Source organism: Melospiza melodia, chromosome 2 (genome assembly GCF_035770615.1).
Source record: "Melospiza melodia melodia isolate bMelMel2 chromosome 2, bMelMel2.pri, whole genome shotgun sequence".
Taxonomy (NCBI): Eukaryota; Metazoa; Chordata; class Aves; order Passeriformes; family Passerellidae; genus Melospiza; species Melospiza melodia.
In genome coordinates, this window is record NC_086195.1 from 11,774,065 (window position 1) to 11,796,267 (window position 22,203).

At 40.3% G+C, this 22,203-nt stretch overlaps 1 protein-coding gene across 4 annotated transcripts in view; it reads left to right on the plus strand.

Moving 5' to 3' along the window:
• Positions 1-220: 220 nt before the first annotated feature.
• TAB3 (TGF-beta activated kinase 1 (MAP3K7) binding protein 3) overlaps positions 221-22,203 on the plus strand; it is a 43,991-nt gene continuing 22,008 nt past the window's right edge. For 3 of the 4 annotated variants that reach the window (XM_063182264.1, XM_063182275.1, XM_063182283.1), the window contains exon 1: positions 221-315. The gene's annotated coding sequence lies outside the window, so the exon portion shown is untranslated. The remainder of the gene's footprint in view (positions 316-22,203) is intronic. The other variant, XM_063182268.1, reaches the window with a different exon arrangement.

The following is a 22,203-nucleotide window of genomic DNA, read 5'->3' on the forward strand; positions in this document are numbered from 1 at the left end:
GCGGTCCGGCGCGCGCGGGCCGCGCCATGTCGGACGCCGTTGGGCGCAGCCGGGGCCCCGCCCCGCCCGGCGGCCCCAGCGCCCCGCACTGAGCCCGGAAGCGCTTCCCGGCCGCGCTCTGCCCCGGGACCCGCTCCCTGCTCCCGCCGCCGCTCCCCGCGCCCGCCCGCCCGCCGGGCCACGCGCCTCTGCCTCTCCCCTTCCTCAGCAGGAGCGGGGGGGCCCCCGCAGCGCGGCCCGGGGCAGAGCCGGGGGGCGGGAATGCAGCCGCCGGAGCCGCAGCCGCAGCCGGAGCCGAGCCCCCAGCGCAGCACGGTGAGGGGGGGCGGTGGTGAGGGAGGGCTGTGCGGGTGAATCGGGGGGCGGGCAGGGCCGCCCCGCTGCCGGGGGTCAGCGAGGGAGGCTCGGTGACACCCCCGCTCCCCCATCCCGGCGGGCTGTGGGTGTCCCCCTGGCCGTGCGGGAGCGGCTGCAGCCGTGCCGGGGGAGCGGACGGGCTGCCCGGGGAGCGGGGCTCTCCTGCCCTGCGTGGGCCCGGGTGTGGTGACGGGAGGCGGCTCGTGTTGATCCTGGCTCCTGTTTTGCTGCCGCACTCCCACGCAGCGAGCAGGGAAAACTTTGGTCTTTGTTTTTGGAGCCCTTTGCGGAGCGAGGCGGGCGGAGTGCCCGGGGATCCCGGACGGGTGTCCCCTGAGCAGGGGCTGTGCTGCCTGCTGGGCCACTGATGCTGCTCTTGCTGCGTAAAAATAAATTCATTAATAAAAAGCAAATGGATTCACAGGTAAACGCTGCCAGTGCCCCTTGGACGTGACTGCAGCGCGATGCTGCTGCTGCTGCTGCTGTGCCTTGGCTCTAGAAATAGAAGGCCCCCAAAGGTAGCGAGGCCTTCCTTGGCTGTGCTCTGTCCAGAGTCTTGGCTTCAGGTCGGGTTTGAGATCTTATCGGCTGCTTGTGTTGGCTGTGAGCAAAATTAACTCGAGTTCTAGTTGGTTTTTTAAATGCAAGTGGATATGGTGGATGGATGCAGCTCTTATGTATACTGTTCTGTGTTAGTGTAGGATAGGACTGTGCAGTCGCTGTGCTTTTCCCCTTGTTCAAACATAACTTGTAACATGATATTGGCCCTTGTTTCCCTGGCTTTGGCAAGGAGAAAACAAGGAGAGAAAAGACAATTGCTTAGGTGGTTTGGGAGTATCTGCACTTCAGGTTTTGGTAGACATTCTCTGTGTCCAAAAAAAATGGAATGGCTTAGATATGCCACACTTGGAAAGTAATGGAAAAAACTTAAAGTAAGACCCTGTGTTCAAGTGAACATGCATGAAAGCTGTTATGGAAGGTCTCAGTGCTAACAGGTTTGAAGACACTATTCTTCAATTCTAAAACAGTCTTGAGAGTGGTCAGGTCAACCTATCCAGCTGATGTGTCAATATGTGTTTGTTATTTTTAGTGCTGGTGTTTACTGTGACAAAATTGTGTAGTACTCCATTGTGGGCTTATGTTCTCCAGCAGCTCCCCCTGATCACTAAGATTTCCAGAGAACTTAGTATAACAGAACTCTTAAAAGTTACAGGTAAAGCTTGCATGGTCCAAGGCCAGTCACTGTTCTGGTAACTTTAATTTTGTTTTCTAGCTCTGCAAGAAAAGCAATTCTTTCTTCTGCCCCTTCTTAAGTATATTTGCAGTTAACATATTTCATGTAAAAAGAAGAAATGTGAAATTCATTTCCTCTTTGTAGAGAGAGAGGAACAGGATTCTTAAAAATAAAGTATTTCACAACATTTGTTAAAGCTTGCACTTTGTCCTGCCTTATGAATGGTGTCTGTTGACAGCAGCAATCTGAGGAGTGCCTTAACAACCTGTATTAATGTGTATATAGACTGTCTTTGTTTGTCCATAAAATTACCAACACAGCAAATTTTGCACACATTAATAAAGAATATTAAAATCAGCATTTAAGCCTGCCTTTAATCTTGAATCTTTTGCTTTAAGCACAGGTAGCCAGCTGAGTATGATGTATTCTTATTATGAAATTGTACTCTTATTATGAAATTATACTTTTATTATGTTTTTTTTTGTCATCTTGTGTCATAACCTTTACATATAATGATGTCAGGTAAATGTAATGAAGGAATTGTGAAATCTGTGTCCACTCTTGTTTCCTGAATCTCATTGAGGCTCCTTTTCCTTTCCATGACTTTTCATCTCGAGGAAGACTGGATGAGTTGAATAGGTACTGTGAAAACACATCTGACTTTCAGGCAGCTTTGGTGATGTCTGTGCTGGTGTCTCTGTTGAGTTGCAGAGTAAAAGGAAATCCTAAAGGGAAAAGACTGCTTTGGAGTCATCCAGGAGAGTGCATGGATGGGATTCTTTGGGTTATCTGCAGACTCTCCTCTATTCCCTCTCAGGAATTATGTAGGGCTTAAATAAAGGTTTTGGTTGTGCTGGTCTAGAGGCTTTCTCCTGATTTCAAACCTGGCATGATTAATTTTGTTTATATTTGTAAACAGCATAAGTATCCTCAAAGTATGACCTGCAGAAGCATTCTTGGTTAGGGCAAGAGTTACATGGGTATGTACTGCAGTTCATAACAAATAGGAAACCTAAGATATTTTATTGAATTCTTTTTCAAAGCACTTTGTCTTCAACTGGGATGATTTTCAAATCCCTGCTTTCACAGCTTCAGCGTTTCAACAAAATCACCAACACAAGCAAAAGCCTTTGATTTACTTTTTTGACACCAAAGGTATTTTAGTGATGATAGAGTCATTGAGTAAATGATCAAATCTAGTAAATTTTGGGTAACATCAAGTCTGAGTGTGTGCTTAGTCATGCAACTCAACTGTGCTATGACACATTCTGCTCTGGGAGATCTGTGATGCTGCTGTTCCTCTGCTGTGAGCTGAGGCAGGGGCAGAGCCTGTGGGCTCACACATGAGCACAAGGAAAGTGTAACTGAAGGTGTTTGCAGTGGGAGTTATTTTTGTTATGTGGTATGGTTAAAAAGCAGGTGAAAAACAGTGTGAAACTGAGAGGTTTCATACAGAGCCTGAAACTTTACCATGAGCACCTTTTGGGCTACTCTGGACTGCCAGATATGTGGTAGAAATATCTGTGACTTGTGGTTTTGCAGTATCTTTTCCTGTCCCTGTCTTTACTCTTAAGAGAAAAATAAAACTGAACTGAAAAATGTTGGTGCTACCTAGTGCAGTGAACTGATATTAGGGATTTACTTTCATACCTCTGGCAAAGTTTCCTCTTATTGTCACTTTTTTTTTCCAGATTGGAACTCTTGGGTTTTCTCTATAGTACAAATTTTCTCTAGGCTTATTTCTGTGTGGTCATAGTAGAGTAAAATACTGTCCAAAAGGCAATATTGACTCTCTTGTTTTTGTGAGAGATTGAGAACTGCTTTGCAGAAGTTGCATGTGTGGTGATGTCGTGGTGCCAGTTCTCACGTGTGAAACTCTCTCAGTGAATGGAAAGATGAGTTTTGAAATTCTTGTTTAGACTCATGTGCAGATGTGGAAGGTGTTGGTTGAAAGCACTGCTAGAATAGGTTCTTGTAGTCTGCCAAACCTTCAAGTGTCAGAGTTGTCCTTTGAAAGGCTTTCAAACTGGCAATGTGCTCATAATACTTAAATAAAGTGCTGTCTCCAGCTCCAGGCAAGTGGTGCTAGTGTGTGGTTCTGTGGTGCTGAATATCCATGCTGGGTGTCTGTTCTGTGTGGGGAGGGTGGTTGGTCAGCAGCTTCTGTGCTCTGTCAGTGTTTGTGGCACTGTGGTTTGGTATCCAGGAGACTCAGGTGCTCAACTTCCAGAAAAACATCACTGGGGTGTTTTCATTGACTTGAGAAGCTGAAATGCGTGTCACAGAATTCAGTATGTAGTATGGTGAGGCAATGCCACTGTTCTTATTGTTTGGCATTTTTCTTGTTCATTTCTTCTTTCTGAAGATCAGTTATGCCATATAGATCACAGTGTCTGTCTCAGCTTAATGGCACTGTGGAAATAACATTTCAATATTCTCTACACCCCATTGATTACTGTGTGGAATGTTTCTCCCTTTTCAGGTATTGTTTTAAAATAGTCAACATAGCACTAGAGAGAAAAGATGAAAAATGCCATTTCTGTTGAGGTTATATACAATTTTGTGTTTTTAAGAAACATTAGTTCTTCAGTTTCTGGTGGGCTTTATTTTATTAAGGGCCTGAATTCAAAGCAGTGGTATTTTAAAAGCATTGAATTACCAGGTTTTGTCCTAACCTGGCTCTTTGGTAAGGAAAATCACTGCTCTTTTCAGAGAGTTGTTTAAAGCAGGGGGCTTTGTAAGCAAATAGCAAAGGGAGAGAAAGGAGGGAGGTCATTGTGCTGTGTGCTGCTGAGCAGCCTCCCTGTCACAGCTCAGGGACAGATGTTTTCCTGCCTGCATGTGGGCTGGCTGGTGGATCATTGAGTGTTTTCTGGAAAACACCCTTCAGCAGGTTCTGTTCAATCAGTCTTGTTCCATACTCAAAATGAAATCCTTTCTTTTAAATGAAATTGCATGTCTGTACATTAATTTGAAAAGTGGATCAATTTATGTGAAATCATGGTTGATCTAGGGGCAAATGGAGAGTTTTTAGAAAAAGAAATCCTGTTACTATCAGTATTTGTCTTGGATGTTGTGGTAGGGAAAAAACTTGAACAATTTAATAAACTGCATTCAGTATTGACTGTTTCTTACCAGATTTGGTAAAAAGAACCACAGCAGTGCTGGTATTTTAATCTTGCAGCTTTATGCTTCAGCATTTTTCTATTCCTTGGTTGTATTCTGAGGTGATTTGCCCCCAGGTCAGCTGTTTGAACAACTCCTCCTGGTTGAAAGTGCCACAGCTGCATTAGAAATTGGCTGGGAAAAGGCTTTGCTTGTTCTAAGTATGTTATTTGTCACACTGGTATAAATCCTCAAGTGTAATTCTGTGTCTTCAGTGGGGAGTTTGCTTGGCTCAAGATTCGGGCATTTTTTCTTAGCACTTGAAAGAGTTACAGATTTGTTTTGTTCTCCTATGTTGGGCATTGGATCAATAATAGTTGATGAATAGGAGATGATTTGGTTTTGTTGCCTTTGTTTTTTAACCTAGATGTTGTGCAAGTTATGAAAGAAATGTAGAGCTGGGCTTTCATGTGGATGTTCTTGAGATCAGCCTGCAGAAATAGTAAGCCAGGTACTAGGCTGTTGCAGAGCATTGCATTAAAGTGTACCTGCTTTTTTTTCTTGGAATTCTTATCTTTATCTTGAAGGAATAGTAATTCTCACTGTAATCCTGCTAATGCTGGACCAGAAATTACGTGTCTAGACAAGACAAAGTGTTAATTTGGTACAATTTCTCTGTTGCTTCATATTTGCTCAAAAACGAATAGGTTAAATTTCTACTAGCAAGCCTTACATCAAATATCATCTTCTGCTGATTTGAATCTGTTAAAAACTTTAAGTTATTTGCTGGATATTCTGCTGAAAAGTCACTTTATGTTCTTTCCTAGTAAAAATAAAGTTTTAGCTGCTGGCTGATCTGGACATTTGCAAATGGGACTTCAGTAACTGCTGAGTAAGTGTTCTGGCTGAATTCAGAACACTTACATGAAATTTTATTTTAAAACTTTTGTCGATGCTTTTGTACATTACCATGGATTTTTTTCAACTCCTTAGTCAGTTTCAAATGGGCAGCACAGGGGAACAGGTATTTTAGTCTTTTATCTATGCTTTGTTTCCTGCTGTTTGGGCAGCATCATGAAAGTGGGGTTGTAAAAATTTGCATGCAGTTCCAACTTCGTGAGCATCAGTGTTTTATACAGGTGTTTCACAACAAATCTCATTGTTGGGCTGAAAGCTTCATGCATTTTGAGTAAGAACTTTCTGAATAAATGCTCAGGAATATGTTTTTGGTTTTGTACTTTCTCCTGCTCTTACACTGAAGCTCTTACTCTTCAGTATGTACTGGTTTCAGTAGCAAGGAGTGACAGTGAGAATTATCCCTGTTTACATCCAGCTTCCTTCTGTGTTGGTTTGAGTTCATTGGCACTTTCTGGAACAAACATTTTTTAATTATTGTTTTCTTGGAATATCCAGTTTAAAGGAAGAGAGGTTAGACAGGGAAGAGTTTGTACCACATCTATTGCAGCTGAATTAAGTTCATAAATGGCAGAATGTAGGTTCTCTTAAATGACATCTGCCTCTTGGCTTTGGAAGCCCAGCCTCTACATGCTGTAAATGCTGCTTTTGCTTTAAAGAAAGTTCCAAGTCAAGTAAATGTTCTACCTGCCAATCCCTTTCAAGTTTTGGGAGTTGAGGTAAATGAGGCTGAAGGTAGCCTTAGGCCTAAGAGAGACCTGAGTAAGATCAGCTCTTTTGGTCTGTCTTTAGAAATCATGATCTACTGTATTAAAAAAAAAAAAAAAAAAAAGGAGAGAGTCAAAAATCACTTAAGTGTTGAAACAAAGTTCCTTGATTTAGGAGTAAGAGGTCTGTAAGAGGGAAGTGGCTTCTGTAGAGGACAACTTGAAGTTTTCCACAGAGAAGAAAGAATCCTCTGAGGAGTTCTGTGCAGCAGGTCTTGATGGTGTTAGTTCCATCAGGTGAGCGACACCTTTCTGTAGCAGTGTGGTCACTGGGGCATCTTCAGTGATCTCTGTTGTTGTTACTGATGGAGGCACTAGAACCAACAACACAGACATTTCTGGTGCTGTGATAAACACTGCTTCTATTTCTGTAGGAACACTCAGTCCCTTGAAAGCTGCTTTGCCTTAACTGAGACATTTTTGCTGTAAAAGTTGTAGCAAAAATTTATGGCACTTCTCCTAAGAGCATATGTTACCCAAGATGTGATCAGGGCATGGAGGCTTGTGCTGCTTGGTTCTTATCTGTACTGTTCAGTTCTTGGGTTTTGGTTTCACAAATCCCAGGGCACTTTGTTCTCATGTCTGTCTGTTATGGACAGGTTGAGACACAGCCGTGGTGGACTGGTGTCTGCAGTCTGAGGGAGGATTCCTGTCCTGGAAACACAGAGGAGATGGAAGAACAGCTCCTTCTTCTCTTACCTTTTAAGAAATCCTTATCTTCTGAAAGAGGGGTTCTGCTCACTCTCCTGCTGGTTGGAGAAAACTTCCTGTTGCCATTCCTGGGCTCAGTGAAGCCATGGTCCCTGTGGGTGTCATTTCATGGACTTGCTGAAGGGGGACTGGTGTTGGGCAGCTGACAGGAAAGGGTCAAAAGAAGTCTGACTTTCTTCTGTGAATTGAGTTCTAGAAAGATCCCCAAAACCAAGCAGTTCTTATATGCTTTCCCCCCAACCAATGAATCCTGTTAAAATCTCTACCATAGATCATTGTTTTTTCCTGCTTCCTGTAAAGAAGTTCCTCTAAATGTCTCGTTCTTTTGAAAATTTTGAAAGGTAAGGCTTTTGTGAGGTTTAAAAGAAGAGGAAGAGAAAGAAACAGATTTAAGTGTTAGAATTTCTGTGATTCAGGTGAGGGGAAAGTAGTTATGACATTGACATTTTGATATGCTTCTTCTTAAGTTTTGATTATGTGCTAGAACACAGATTCCAAAAAGAACAGATGTGTCTTATGTGAGGAGTTGTGTCCTTGTAGCAAATTTCTGCTTTGGGGTTACTCTGAATAACTTCTCTTGAGCATAATCCTTGGATTGCTCTATCCACTTGACAATTCATGGAATATTTGAGTTTAAGCTTTGCCATAGCCTTACTTAGTCAGCCTTGGGGTAAGGGCTATAGGTATTTTGAATTAGTTCCTACGTTTTACTTTCTCAACTTTTTTGCCACTGTTGGTTGTAATGCCATCAGTAGAAATGGTTGACTGCCACAGGTTTATGTAAGCTGCACTCATTTTTTAAGTTAAACTATTTATGGTACAGGCTTGTTAGTCTGTTCAGAAAGTGAACTCTGCATACTTAAGGGGAATGCATTTAGACTTGCTTGGGGCTTTCTTTTGTCTGCTTTTGAGTTTGGTTTTGTTTTGTTGGTTTTTTTTTACTGTAGTTGCTTTTATGGGGGTTGAGGGTGGTGTTTGTTTTGTTTTCCCAGCAAGTGTATGGTGTACTTTGACTTGTAGGGCCAGTTATTTCTGTGTATAGTAGAATTTGTGAATTATGTAAGCATGTTACATAATCATAAATAATCTTAATTTTCATTAAACTATAATAAAAGTCAAGCAAGGAGAAAAACTTGATCCTTGGGGTTATTTGTTCAGAACTACTAATGACCCCATATTCTGTACTATGAGCATCCAAGTTTGGTTTCCTGATAGCCTGTACAGTGTGGCAGAATGCCACAGAATCCAGTAGACAAACACTTTACCAGAAAACTGGATTTTTTTTTTTTTTTTTCAGAAAGTGTTTTGGTGATTATTTGAGCAATGCATTCTTAAAAAGCAGTTTTAACAGCTGTATTGCATTTGTAGTAAGCAGTATTTATTTAATTTGGGTTCCTTTAATGGTTAATGATTTTACTAGCTATGAAAAAAGATTACTTAAACATGAAATGAGTTTGCTAAGGTGCAAACATCAAGGTTGAATTATAATAGGTTTTTATTATACATATATTCATTCAAGTACATCAAATTTGTGTTAGCTTTATTAAATACTCAAAGATTAGTAACTTCTGAATATATTACTGTGATTGTAAGTCTTTCTGCAGAATAACTTTTCAGGAGGGATCTGTGAGGATTGCAAACTTGTCTTTAGATGTGTGCTTTAATTCTTATATGATGCTGGATCAAGCTCATATCAGTTCTATGCATCTCAAAATTCTAACATTTTTCAATCACAATATTTGTATTTTGTATAGTCTGCCCTGGCTTTTGGATTATTTTCTCTGGTCTGTGCTTCGTATTTGCTAATCCCTGAGATTCATAACTAATCTGGTTTGATGGCTTTGTTTTTCCTGTGGTCAAGGCTGAGAACTTTTCCCAGTTCTTCCAAATAAAAAAGAAAATGAAGATTCAGGAAGGCATGTTTTCAGGAAGTTGAGAACAATCAACAGTACTCCAAGGTTTAGGTTTCTGCCTTGCTTGAATATAGATCATCTGGATTTCAAGGAGATGCTGCTTTTTCTATCATTTAACATGGAAAATAAAACTTGTACAAATCTTCCATGTTTTCAGTGCCTAAATGACTGGGTAAAGTGGGACCAAGCAGAACTGCTGGTTGCATAGCTCCTTGCACCTATGAGGTTCCTGTGAGTGGCAGGAAAACTGCTAAATGGAATCAGAGTTCAGCCTCAGACTGTGACTTGGACTGCTTTCTTAGTGAGAAAGTCTAATTTCCAGTAAGTTTTTGTGCTTTACCTGAAGGAAGAGTCTGCTCTGAGGTCTTTGTGGTCAGATCTCATCCTGACACTTTGGTCTGACACTTCTCTCTCTCTCACCCTGGCTGCCTGCCTCTGTCTCAGAGTTTTGTGTCTGTCTGTGACCCAAGGTACTGGGGGGGTTTGAGGGGAGTCAGGGAGCTGATCCAGTTTGGGTATTTAGTGTTTGTAAATCAAGGTTTAGCTTTAGTGATGTCCATGTCACCATTTGAACTCTAAATTTGTGGTGATGTGTTGGGAGGAGCAAGTATTGAAAGGAAAGGAGAAGCAAATTCTTTCTTCAGAATTATTGTGTTTTTACTGGTTTGAAGTGATTATGAAACAGCCAGATGAGACTTCCTTTGTGACGATTTCTCTTGAGGAAGCACCCAGAGTGTGTGCTATTGGAGGGCATTTTATGATGATAAATATTTCCCTAGACAAAGATTCCTCCCCCCACCACCACCCCAGCTTATTTCCTGAAGTTAAAGGGTTTCTCTGCCTCATACTCACTTGTTTAAACTTTTAAATGTTTTTTTCAGAGTTCAGCAGCAGTATCAACACCGCCTCTCTTTTGCTGGGGTTGCTGTTTTCTTGTTGTTTTGAGTTGTGACTCTGTATGCTGGACAGAAAAAATGAAGAATTTGGATGTTCACTATTGCTTTTCCCTTGTAGCTGCATATTTCTGTGCCTCTGCATAGAAGGGAATTAGATTGCAGCCCCCATGTTCCCAGTTAAAGTTTGTAAGAAGCTTGGTATTTGATGGTGGTATGTTTGTAATTTTTGGTGTGTTTTTTTCTCTTCTGTAAATTATTCTGCACTTTTGATGTTTTTGGTGGTGTTTGTTTTTTTTTTTTGGTTTTTTTTTTTGTTTTGTTTTGTTTTGTTTTTTTGTTTTTTTGGTTTTTTTTTTTTGTTTTTTTTTTTCTGGAAGTAACATTCAATGGCACCTTAGTAGTTCTAATATTCCGGAATTCACTGCTAAGTTGTCTTTCTACTGACTTCCAGACCAGTCTAGGAAATGTTTGTTACATAGTCTTCATTACAGATACATTTGTCTTATGCTGTTAATTTAAAAACTGCTTTTAAAATGTAAAATACATTTGGCAGTTCCATTTTATTTAGGTAAAAGCAGTTGTATGAAAAATTTTGTAAATTAGGGACACATACTTTTGATTTCTAGTAATGAGATTTCCTTCAAATATTTGGTTCTTATTTGAAAATAATAATTTGAATTTTAGAAGTTGCTTTTTGCATTTGAGAATTTTTAATAGAATTTTATCATGCTTATATGATTTTTTTTTCATTATATCATTGAAAGTTTATAAAATGAATAATAAGTAGAAAGTCAATACTACAGTGTTTGAACCTGTGGCTTAATCATGCACCTGTTTGGGGTTTTTTATGTGTTTCTATGTATTCTGGACTTGATTCAGTTGAATTGAACATGTAAAACTACAGAAGGAATGTCTTTACTCTTACAGGTACTTGGGGATGTGTTGTTATAAAGGCACTTTCTCATTAGGCTGTTTTGTCTGTGGACTGTGTGCAGTTCATTAACTTTTCAAATACATAGAAAGTTGCTCTTATCAAACTGAATGGTTGGGTGTGGAAATCTCACATATAATCAAAGTAATAGAGATTATTGTGTACTTGAGGAAGTATGTACAGAGCTGAATGTGCATTGTCTTCTGCAAATGTTTAAAATTGTGTGAAATTTGCTTTTAATCCATTTGAAAATCAGACAAAACAGTAAGGTATTTGAATTAAGAATTACTCCATAGGCTAAACTGTGCAGACAGTAATGGAGAATTAGTGGGTGTTGAGTAGCCAAAGTCTGGTGCTGTGTTCCCTGACTGGAGCCCTTCTTGGAAGGTGGCTAAACCAGAGAATCAGTAAGGCTGGATGAGATGGTGTGAAAATGTAAATCTGGTAACTGGAGGTTCTTTTGTTTGTGGTTCTCAGGTAAATATTGTTTTAAACAATTTCATCATTTTTCAGCCAATAAAAGCCTCAAACTTTAAATAGTACTGAGTTTGGTTCACCATAATGGAAAACTGGTGGTATGCAATCGTTGTGAAAATGAGCACCAATTATTATTGTATTATCTGGGATTTTTTAAAGCATGAATTACATTTGTTTTTTTAAAGCTGATGCTGAATCAAAGAACATGCTTCTCTGAGGTACCTAATTACTTAATTTGCATATTTCTCCAGCAGTTAGAAGGAACAGAAAATCTGCATATGATTTATAGTCAGACTTAACAGGTCTGTTGTGGTATTGCTCAGCTCATCTGGCCATTCACATACTGAACATGTAGCATTGCTTTCATCCTGTGGGGGAGGAATGACTCAGAGCAAAATCAAATAAGGCTTGTGCTTAAACAGCACTAAAAATGTCAAAGGTTTTCATCTCCCTGCTTCTCCTCTCTCTCCTTTCAAAGCAGAGCACCCAAAGCTTACACTGGAGTCTGGCTTGTGTAAATGCTTAGAGCTGAGTTTGTTTGCAGTAATGTTGTGAGAATTCTGAAGGAGTCATTGGGCTGTTTGGTGAAGCAGAGGGTGTGACTGCTTGTGCTGGGATTTTGGAATCAAGGCATCAGATTACAATGTTTTTTTTTTATATAAGCTGGTTAGGGTTTTTTTATTCAGAAACGTACAAATTTCTCACTTTGTGCTCCTTTGTCCAGGGCTGGCATTTCGTGTCACTTACTGGCCTCCGGGGAATGCTCTGGTGGCAGTTGTGCTTTCTTGGCCAGGGGGAAACAGCCAATTATTTTAAACTTTAGGTTTTTCTGCTGTCTAACCTCCTGTTGTGTATAAGACTTCATTTGTGGGAAGATATGACCTTGATTTTTTTCTTATTTTTTCCCCTCTGTGTTTTCTGTACATGATTCCCCTCTAAGATTGAAGGGAGTTAAATGAGAAGATTGGCTTGAAGAGGTTGAAATTCTTGGTTACTAATTGAAGAGCTCGGCATGCCCCACATTGTTGTTTTCTACAAACCATGTGGACACTCCCAATTCTTACCAGTAAAGAAGCTGGGGGATTGGTTAATACCACATCTTTTCCTTTGCTGCAGTATCCAAGCAGAGGAAAGCACTGTGACATACCTGGTGAAAGAAAGGTTTTTGTGTTCTTGTAGTGCATCTGAGACACTCAAATTGTTGAGTGGGTGTCAGTTCCAATCTTCTGTTCTGATGGAGGTGAAGAGCCCTGAGCACAGCACAAATACCAGAGCAAGCTCAGTGTAGTGCAGAGAATGTTTCAACAGTTCTTTAGCTCTTGCTTTACTGAGTTATCCTCAAAACTCCATCAATGCTGAGAGAAGAGCAAGGTCTAATTAAAACAAAGAAGAACATGGATTTTGGAGGCTGTACCTACCTTCAGCTGCTGGACAGCATCTTTTTGATTTTGAGGAGTGAAATAATCCAAACCTCTTCAAAAGAATGTGTTGGTAACTATTTTAGGTCGAAGCTGCCTTTGAGCCCTAGTGTTTTTTTTCTTCTTCTAAAGCAGGATTATGAGGATAGCTTCCTAAAAGGGAAATGAAATCAGTGCAGTTTATCCTACCAACCTTAATGGAGTACAGTAAGGCAGATCAGAGTGGAAATGATTTGGCTTTAGAGAGATGCTGATTGCTTAAAGTGTTTAACTTGCATGTGTAACTTATATTTGGAAGGATATTTGTCATGTAGAATAAAAATAAGGTATTGTAAAAATACCTTGAAATGATACCCTTGAAATTTTGAATAGGGACTTTTGGGTGAAATGCTTTGAGGAGTCAAGTACTACTTACTCCTCAGAGTTCCAGAACATGAGCCTCATTCATTTTATATATTTATTTATACAGATTTATACTTTTTTTTGGTATCTCTACCTGATGAAAGTGACATTTACTTGTAACTTCACCATCAGCCAGCTGTGTCAGCTGTGGAAAGACTGCCTAGTAGTCAAGGACCTCTTTCCCTCTACTTTGTATCCTACAAGGCTGATTCTGTAAAGCCACAGGGTTGTTCAACTTGTTCTTGCTATAGGTTGCAGTCACAGGCTCTGTGAAAGAGCATCCAGCTCCATCATCACAAAATTGATCTTTTATGCTCAGCTGTATGTAAAAAGTTACAGGAATTGTGTTAATCTCATCACTTGGATTTGAAATTTTCTGGCCTGGTGTCAGACCAACAAAAATAAACAAATGTTATGACAGATGACCTGAATACTGCCAACCTGCCTTTGCAGGCAGTGTCATTGAGTAACTGAGGTGTCCAGACTGCAAACACAGCTTTGCTTAACCTCCCAAAGTCATGGCTTAGCCTTGGACAGAGCGCTAATGTGTGGGTTTTAGGAGGAATTTGTGCTTCTGTGTAACTGTAGCTGACCTATGAGTGATTATAATTAATTCATCTTCCAATTTCATTTTAGAAAAATAAGGAAATTAGAATAAATGTTGGAGAAAAGCCAGTTTAATATTGTACCCAGAGTGCACAGAAGAGCATGAAAGTTATTTGACAGTGTGAAGACTGCTGCATTATTAAGATAGGATGGAATGGAATGGAATGGAATGGAATGGAATAGAATAGAATAGAATATTCTAGCCATAAGTATTGATTGTTTTTTCAAATATACAGGCTTTGGATACTACACTGGATTGGGAACAGAAGAATTTACCAAGTAGCTATTAGATTTTTAATTTGGCAGAAGCAATAAATACAAGAAAAATAAATAATAAAAATATATTAACAAACATATATACATACACACACATGTATAAATACAGTGCAAAGGTGTCACTGCCCATGGCAGTGGGTTTGGATTTAGGTAATCTTTAAAATCCCTTCTGACCCAACCCATTCTGTGGCTCTACCAGAAATTAATTTTGTTCATGAACAGGTTTAATGTAGGTGGCTGCAGTTTTTCAGCTGTTATCTGTAGTTTCTCAGGTGTTAAGCCCACCTGGTTTGGAGCTCTCTGTGGGAAGAGGATACTCTGAAGCTTTCATGAAGTAAAGATACTGGATACTCTTCAAGGTCTGAAGCTGTACAGGAATTTTGGCAGGAATGCATTTTAGGATGAACAACTGTATTCATATTCTAGTCATTCCATTATCTCTTTTGGCTTATCCCATTTCTGGCCAAGATGATAGAACAAGTAAATCCGAAATAATATTGAGACTCCCTTATAGAGATTTGCTATTTAAGCAATTCCAGAGACAGGACAGCTACAGCTTTATCTGAGTGTTGATTAAACACTACCTTACATACCAATGCTTCTTTTTGCAACAGATGTAACATATGGAAAGCTTATGGAAAGAGGGGAAACAGCTTTCCTTTCACCAGACTTCTCTTTTTTCGTTTTTTGTATCCCATTAGTATTTTTAACAGGTAATTGCTGAAGTTAATGCAGAAAGAAAGCATTTCAAAATGTCTGCATTGTGTAATATCTAAGGCACATCTCCCCAGAAAGTCCATCTGGGGCTGAGATGAGATAAAATAATGTTAATAGAAGATGAATGTGGTCTGATGTTGCAGAACCTGTCTGTTGTAGAAACAGCAATCTAATTTTAAGGCATTCTTCCCTTTCTGCCCCCAAAAGCAAAAAGAAGAAGAAAAAAAAGATGCAAAAAGCATAACCTAGGATGTATGTGACATCTGTATATATACATATATAGCTCATACATTATACATGTCTGTATGTATTTATGTTGTTGGCTGGTTATTTTTTATTTTACAGCCCAAGGATGTTGGGCACAGCAGTTCCTGACCATGGCACATGGTTGAGCACCTCTGCATGTACAGGTGTGATCATGGATACCTCAATGTGTCAATGTGTTATATTGCAGTAAACATAAGTAAATTAATATAATGTGGTGTGTAACCTCTTTATGTGGCTGTCTTGCAACACTCTCATGAGAAGGTGTTCATGCAAAGACTTGTCAGGAGATACCACAGAATCAGCAAGGTCCATGTTAAATTTCCTTATGTTAACAAGTTCTAGAATGATAGAAAAGACAGGCATGCTGTGTAACTTGTTCATCATATTTTATGGCAATTATTAATGTCAAAGAAATTTACACAGTCAGGCCACCAAAGTTTAATTCTAAACTTTAGAAATGGAAGTTGATGTTTTCTGCTGTAGTGAGTATGGTTTGTATTTTTCTGTACTGTTGTTCTGTATTAACTCCTGTCTGTTCATTGGGGGTTTTTTCTCTGTCAGCTTTCTTCCTTTTTGTTCCTGTTTATATGTGCTTGTCTGCTTCCCTGCTCAGTTTCACGTGTGAAGAGTCATGTCCTAATCAGCTTGTGTTTGCTGGGGATCCTGACAGGTGGTTCTGCCATCCCCTCACTCTGCTTCTTTCTAATCTAGGGTTTTTCTTCTAGTTTTGATGACCAGAGTGAGGAGAGGCTCACTCATCAGGCCAGAGAGTGTGGAATGTTGTACTTCCCAGTACCATTTTCTCCTTTCTGCACTGGCCATGCTGGGTGTGGAAATGTAGGGAATCAAGTGTGCAGGCAGTCTGCAATTGGTGTTGCTTTTTGCAGAGTTGTCACTTACATGGGCTGCTAATGAACTTACATAGGTCACTTACCTTGAAATTAGTGGTAATTACTGTCTCTCCTGGTTCTGCAGGAAAAGGAATACTTCTGCTTCATGGATAAATATGTTTTTTGATCAAAGAACAATGTAAATGTTTAAGACAAGGTGTGTTACAGAAATTGTCTGCATCCTGTAAAGCTTTTCCATATATGCAATTATCAACAAAGTAGAAAGCTTTGATTCATTGTATTGAATATTGAGTATTTCCAAGATTTGTCATAGAAGAATTAGAGACTTAACAGAGAAACTTGACTGTCTGTTTATTTTAGTGTTTGCAGCACTACGATGGCAAGCAATCACAAAAGTCTTACAGGTATTTCAGAAGCAGGAAACCTGATATTTAAACAGTTGATTTAGAACTTTTGTCATCTTCTTTCTGCTTTGGTAGTTGCTTAATTCTAATACTTCAAGTTTTAATTCAAATAGAGGAATTTTTCTGTGGTAGCATAAGTGATTAGATTTTATTTTTCAAATTTTATTATAACTCATCCTATTGCTGGATTGCAGCATATGATTGACTAAATGAATTTAACTTTTGTAGTTATTGCACATCTTTAGCTCACTCTGAGAGGATGGCCAAGCTTTTTTCATAAAATTGTTTTCTGAGCCACCCAAGTAAAAAACTCGTTAAAAATTCAAATTTTTAGTACAGCCCTGAATGTGTGACGTGCATTGGTGCCTTTTATAGGAGTATCTGCAGCCTTAGACAATCAGTGTGTTGCTTTTACTCTGCAAATGAAGCCTCTTTCAGATTTATTGATAATTGTTTGTTTGTTTAGAGCAGTCATTTTTAATAGAGAGAAGCCCAAGTCAAAGTGAAAAAGTAGAGTAAGGGGTACATTTAGGCTAATTTTGTGACTAGCCATTGAAACATGTAACAGCTGATTTATGAGTGTAGATAACGCCAAAATTTTACAAGCTCAGTGTGAGTAATCCAGATTTGATGGGGTGTTTCTTTGGGTGTTTTTAAAATTATTTCTCTCTTGAGACTTTTTGCAGCTTCTGGCTTTAGTGAACTCTTACTGATCTGAAGTTCTGCAAAAGTACTTGCAGTGATTCATTTTGTAGAAGCATCTTGTGGAGAGACTTGTGTTTTACTTATGAAGATACCTAAGGAACAAAGCCTGTTCTGAATATTTTACAGGTGAATTCAGTACTTAGCAATGAATTTGTCATGTAGGAGTAGGAGTTGATGCTGAGAATCACCTTGTGTAGGAGCTACAAAGCACCTCAGCCAGGAACAATATTGAATAATTCCTGTTGTGCTGGTCAAGATTCAGACTGGTGCTCTGCAGATAACTGTGTCCATAGCAATATTTGGAGACATTGCTTCTTTGAGAAGTGTTAATCTCAAACTACTGAGAAGGAGGCTCACTTTCTCAAACAGATTGTGTATGAAATTATATTCCAGTACTTTTGCACTTTGTTAGATCAGTTCTCTCCTGTATAAACCTCAGCTTCTAGTAGTTGTTAAACTTGGAAATATGAAGAGCAGACTGTGCTTAAAAATGAAGAAAAAGCTGAAGTTTGTGATCCATGGATCTACAATAGATTTCCTCCAATGCTTGATAGTATATAATCAGTTTCACATTTTCTTGTATCCTTTCTGGCTCATTTTGATTCCCAGAATAGGATGTCACTACCAAAAACTTTTTGCATCACCATAAAACTGCTTTTATCAGGGCCAACACAGAAGTTGATGAGTTAGGAAATCTGACAGTGTACTGTTCCTTGCAGGATTTTTCCCTGCCACAGCCTCATTTCAAAGGTGTTCAGTCAGAAATCATAGATCATATGTCCTCCTAAGAAAGGCAGTTCATTGTTCTCACAGGACTCTACTTCAGGATTATCTGTGAGCTGTACAGGCTCACTTGCATTTGCAACTTGTAGTTGTGCCTTGTGTTCTGCAGAGCCCTTCTGGAAGCTGGTGTTTGTGGCATGGTAGCATCATTCCTGAGCTTTTCCCCTGCCTTGGAAACTTTCTCTTCTGTAACTTTGCTCTGTTGTGAGAGCTGCTTCTACTTGCTCACTGGAGTGAGAGAACCATCAGTTCCTTCAAAGCATTTTCTACTGTGATGCAGCCTCTCAGTGTATGAGAGGTTTAGAGGAAAGATATGGGGAGACTTCTTGCCAAGGTCTGTCATGACAGGATGAGAGGCAGTGGTTTTAAATGGGAATGCAGTAGGTTTAGATTGGACATAAGGGGGAAGTTTGTGAAGAGGGTGGTGAGACTCTGGTGCAGTGTGCCCAGACAGGTGATGCTCCATTGTTAGCAGGGCTCTGGATCGTGCTGGACAGGGCTTTGAGCAGCCTGGTCTGGTGCCCCCTCAGCAGGGCTTTGGAACTGGGGTGACCTTTGAGGGTCTCATCCCAACCAGACTGTGCTGTGACTTACTTAACGGAGGGATTACTGGCCAAGAACTCTTAGCTACTCACCAAAAGGAGTATCATTGTTCCAGTTAATTAGCCTTCTCATTATCATTTAGTTTTTACTGTTTCCTGGTGCAATGTAGTTATTAAAAGTTAATTCTACTTTGTGGAGGTTTGACTTGTATATGGGATTGGGATGAGTTTCACCCCTTTTGCTTCCAATGCAATTATATAAATTATGTCTATATAAATGTTTAGTTGGAAAATTCAAGTTTTGGATCCCTCATTGCAAGGAATTTGAGGTGCTGGAGCATGTCCAGAGAAGGGCAATGGAGATGATGAAGGGTCTGGAACACAATTCTCCTCAGGAGCAGCTGTGGGGCCAGGTTTGGCGTGGAGAGGAGGCGGCCTCAGGGGTGACCTTACTGCTTGCTTCACCTGCCTGGAAGGAGGCTGTAACCAGGTGGGGGGCTGCCTCTTCTCCCAGATAAGCAGAGGTAGAACAAAGGGAACTGGCCTCAAGTTGTGCCAGGGGAGGATCAGGTTGGATATCAGGGAAAATTTCTTCTCTGAAAGAGTGGTTAAACGTGGGAACAGGCTGCCCAGGGAAGGGTGGAGTCACCATCCCTGGAAGTGTTCAGAAAATGGGTAGAGGTGGCACTAGGTGATGTGGTTTAGTGGGCATGCTGGTATTCAGTGAGAATTACACTTGCTGATCTTCAAAGTCTTTTCCAACCTTAATGGTTCTGTGATGTAGATGGAAGAGAGAAAACAGTAACTGCTCTCTGTTTCCACCCCCTACATCTCTGCTGACGCACTGGTTAAATGTTTCCAAAGGCCAGGATACTGCCCAGAGACCAAACCCCAGGTCATTTCTATGTGGATGGCCCATAAGGATGGCAGAGTTAATTAAAGGGGGAAAGGCAAGGCAAATACCAAGGCACACAACACCAAACACATGCTTAAGAGGGAGCAGTGATTGATAATGATTTTTTGAATTTTTGTAACAACCTGTGTCATTAACATGCTTGTGCACAGGTTGCAGATTAAACCCTTTTATGCTTCAGTCATGTTTCTAGGCAGTGTCACTGCTTGGCCAGAAATGGGTTTCCTCTGTCCAGGTTTCTGTTACCTCAGAGTTAGATATTGTTTTTGTGTGATATAGACACACAACAGTGTATCACAACATTACTCATTTATAGAGTCTGTGGGAAGAGTTTCAAACATGGATAAAACTGATCACTGCTGAAGTTTAAGCTACTGGGGGGAAAAAAAAAAAACTCAAAGAAGTGAAGGAATGATTTTGTTGCTCTACACTCCTTTATTGTCCAAGATGATAGTATTCTGATCATGCTGACTTTAATGATTAACATTTCATTTGAGTACTCTGAGCTGTTCTAGGCCATCACGTGACGCATCTGGGCAACTGTTGTATGGATAAGTGGGCAGGATGTGGAATTGTCAGGAGAGCTTGTATAACTTTATCATAAGAGATCAATTGGTCAACAGGATAGCTTGTCAGCTTTAGTTTTAGTTTCATTCTGCTGTATACCTCTTTTTTGTGCTTCACATTGCCTTCCTGCCATCCAGGGGTTTTATGATCTTTTACACAAGTGAATGACTGTCCGTCAGAAGACAGCTTGCCAAACCATGAATCTGTGGTTTTACTGACGCAGCCAGTCATTCAGAACAGTGTCAGCAGCATGCTGAGCTCAGCTTTAAACACTGACTGCTTGTATTTTGCTTTGTTGAACTTTATAAGTCTGTGTGAACTGACAAAATGTCTTTAAGTTCTGTTGTGTCCTTCCTCCTGTGTGAAGCGATACAGTCCCAGAGATCTGGGATGTATAACCTTGTAAATAAAGAAAACTTCTCTTAACAAATAGGCATTCTAATTTCTGAGGTGAAAAAGTTGTGCCTAGCTGTATATAATCCTAAAAATTATTTTAGCTGGACAGTTGCAGGGAAAAATAATCTTTGGGGTTTCTCTTATGTTTATACAGTGAGTGTGTGAATGAAGATGGTTGTGAGGAAAAATTGCTCTTGGCACTGTTAAAACACTTTAGTTTCTTGTATTTCTGAGATTTTAAGGTCTTCTAGCTGACAAGTTTTTGTGAAGGTGTCACATTACCATAAAGTCATTTGCCTGCTTTTGGTGCAAGAGCAATCCAGCATTTTAGCTGGATTGATGTAAGTGTTGTGACATTTGTGGGACAAGTTAATTGTTTTTGCTTATTTGAATGGTTAAACAAATGCAAACTTAGTGTACAAATATGTTGTCTTCCTTTTCAGTATTGAAATTATGTCTTCCTTTTCAGTATTGGAATTTTTAACAATGACAGCCAATGTAATTTTCTACTGCAGGCAGGCACCTTTGAATGTAAGGTGACAGTGGTTCTAGAGGCTGCTCAGGGATTAGAGGTGGGATTACATGATTGCATCCGCAGCCAGGTCAGATGCTGGGCATGTTTACAAGGCTATAATTGATGCCTATTAAATAATAGGTATGTGTGGGATGGGATGTTAAAAACCACATTTTTACATAGTTAATCCTTTGTGTGAAGCAACTCAGTTTGAATTTTTAACTTTAATCTTAAGTGTCATGGTTCTATAGAAGCTGATTTACAAAAATGTTGCTCTTTAACAGCTTTTCTGCTTGCAGTCACTGTAGGAAGCACCACAATAATTATACACCTTAACATCTACTTGAGTACTGAATTACAGGAGTGGAATTGGGATGTGATGATGCCGTAATGGCTGAAATCATATTTATTTGTTAAATAGCAGTAGTAGCTAAAGCCCCAAAGATACTAATACTCAGTCTAATAAAGTGCTTTCTAAATATGTTGTCTGAGCTAATTAGTCTCTTGTCTTCTCATGTGTTACTGTTGGCAAGCAGTGTATGGGCAGTATCCTGGCCTTTGGAAACATTTAACCAGTGTGTCAGCAGAGATGTAGGGGCTGGAATCATATCACTCACTGGTGAAAAAGAGCTGCTGCCTGTAATCAGTTGGTCTGCCACAGTGCTCACTAAGATTTTTTTAGAGGATAGTGTTAGTATTGCTTGGATGCTGAGCAAGTGATGATGGGGAGTTGGAAGTGTGGTTTCAGTTCTGACCTGGTATCTGGTGGTGGCATTGGGGCTTTCTTGCAGTGCCACAGCATGGTCTGTGCTAACTCCAGTATTGACAGCACTTGGTAAAATCCCCATCCTCATTTACTGCTGTTTATACAAGAACAGCTTTTGCTTTTGTTACAAATTGCTTCAGATGAAGGTGTCCTCTTGTCATGACTTTAACAGATCAGATGGCTTACATGTGCTGAAAAGAGGGAGGTGGTGTGCTGTTCTTGGTCCTGTGTCCTTTTCCCCTTTTCACCTTTTCATCTTCCTTTGTGCAATGGCGTGATGTTCAGTGGGTATGCATTGTGCAGAGAAAGCTTGTTAAACTATTAAAAAGTGCTTGGTTTGTGTTTTAAACTGTTTTAACAGGTCGAGTTAGTACACTTGAGTTGACTGAGGGTGAGAAGAAAGGTGGAGCAAGCTGCTGAGTTTTATGTGAGTTGTAACCAAGGAGGCTGTGAGGGTGGTGAAGGGTCTGGAGGAGCAGCTGAGGGCGCTGGGCTTGCTTAGCCTGGACGAGGCTGAGGGGAGACCTCAGTGCAGTCACAGCTTCCTCATGAGGGGAACAGGAGGGGCAGGCACTGATCTCTGCTCTGTGGGGACAGTGACAGCACCTGAGGGAATGGCCTGAAGCCGAGTCAGGGAGGATTAGGTTGGGTATCAGGAAAAGGTTCTTCACCCCCCCAGGGGTCATTGGCCACTGGAACAGGGAAGTGGTCACAGCACCAAGCCTGGCAGAGTTCAAGAAGTGTTTGGACAATGCTGTCAGGCACAGTAT